Below are 2,111 nucleotides of genomic sequence, written 5' to 3'. Positions count from 1 at the left end.
CTTGTGTCGTTATGGCAGCTTGTTTCCGCCATGGAATAAAAAATACATGTAATTTGCAGCTTTTTATCTTACAATTCGGACTTTTTTCTCAGAATTGCGAGATATAAACAATGCGAGTTATGAACTTTATAACTCACAATTCTTTGCATTGTGTTTAGCTATATCTTGCCATTCTGAGAAAAAAAAGTCAGAATTGTGGAATAAAAAGTCGCTATTTATTTATTATTTCTTTATTTAGTGGAGGAAACGAGCTTCCATAGGAAATAGCACACAAGGTGGGAGTATTGCATTTTATTATAGCAAGAGATCCACACTGTAAAAAAAAAGGTAAAATTCCAGCAGCTGGGGTGCCAGAAAATTACCGTTAAATAACAGGCACATTAAATAACAGTAATTTTCCGTAATTCAAAAATACAGTGTTTTGCTGTCATTTTACATGTGATTTTACATGTGTTCGTTTGTAAATAAAGGCTAACACAATCTAATCCACAGCACACACGTCTCAACATTACGATATAGTCGGTGTATATTCGGTGTAGTCTACCACTTTTACACATGCTCCAGCTACATTTTTATTTCCATACTTTTGAATTACTTCTGCATAAAACAGTTTAAAATGACCCAAAGACACAGGACCTTTATTATACAACTCTTAGACAAAATGGCGGATGACAACAGTTTCCCAGGTAGGATTGGTTAATAAAATGTTTAAGGTGGGGCTAAGCAAAGGTACATTTGCATGCACATTTTAGATATCTATAAAGGATTTTTGACTAGTCACATTGTTAATTCCAGATATCTACATTGAAATTCTTCCTAGTCACAAAGCTAAATGCAGATATCTCCAAAGAAAGATCGTCCTAGTCAAAAATCAGATTGAGATATCCATAATTAAATTGCGGATATCTTTAAATGGGTTTTGACTAGGAAGAATTCCAATTCAAGATATCTCTTAAGTTTTGCCTAGTCAAAAAATCCAATTCAAGATATCTACACCTGTATTTTGGATATCTTTAAGAAATCATGAATTAAAGATATCTGCAATATAAGTATGACTAGTCAAACACCAGTTAGAGATATCTCTAATTTAATTATCACTAGTAGAATTGTAATTTGAGATATCTCTAATTAGAATTATGCCTAGTACAAAATCAAGTATAGATATCTTTAATTACAATTTCTACTAGTCAAAACTCTTTTGTAGATATCCGAAAATATTTTCCAATGGAAGTCAATGGAGCAATATGACTAGTCAAAATAACATTGTAGATATCTTCAATGAATATAATGACTAGTCGACGAGTCAAAATTGCAGAATAGATATCTGGAATTGGAATTTTGACTAGTCAAAACTAAATTATGACTTGTACAGCAAGGAGTATTTAATGCTTAAACTGCTTGCCATATTCGTGTTAGTCAGTACTTAAATACCTAACACTGCCAGTCAACCACATGGAAACAATCCATGAATCATAAAACGCCAAAAAGGGTGTACAGAGCATTCAAAATCTACCATCACAACCGTTTGACTCATAACACAACAGCACCCATGTCAGTCACACGGGTACATCTATAACGTTTACGAAAGTCATTTTTTTCTGATTTCACATATTGAATTATCATAAATACAGGTCATTCTCTCAGTTAAATGAAGTCATGAAAAAATAATAATAATAAAATAAGTCTATCCACAAATGTACACTCAGAAACTAGCTCAGTGGTTCTCAAATGGCTGGTTTCATGCAGTTCTGGCTCACAGACAAAAGAGAAAATACAATGCTAGCTCTGGAGGCTCTGGAGAGAGAGAGAGTTAAACTACAAAGCAAATATAATAGTGTATAGTTCAGATATAAATCAATGCTTCCCATGTCTTGTTGTTAAAGTCAACAACTGTGCATACAATCTTTAAAAAAAAAAAGAATAATAATAATAATTAATTTGTGGCCACAGAAACCTGAAAAAACATTAAGAAACCAAATGCTCATTTTCATATTTCATATTCATATTCAGCATGTTGTTAGGCCTATACAATTTCATACTGATATTACAGGGGCCTTTTCACTATCCCCTGTATGAATCATCACTGAATTTTCATGCACATTAAAATAACT

This window comes from Sinocyclocheilus grahami, unplaced genomic scaffold (genome assembly GCF_001515645.1).
Source record: "Sinocyclocheilus grahami isolate Dianchi unplaced genomic scaffold, SAMN03320097.WGS_v1.1 scaffold91.1, whole genome shotgun sequence".
Classification (NCBI taxonomy): Eukaryota; Metazoa; Chordata; class Actinopteri; order Cypriniformes; family Cyprinidae; genus Sinocyclocheilus; species Sinocyclocheilus grahami.
This window is presented reverse-complemented; position numbering follows the sequence as displayed.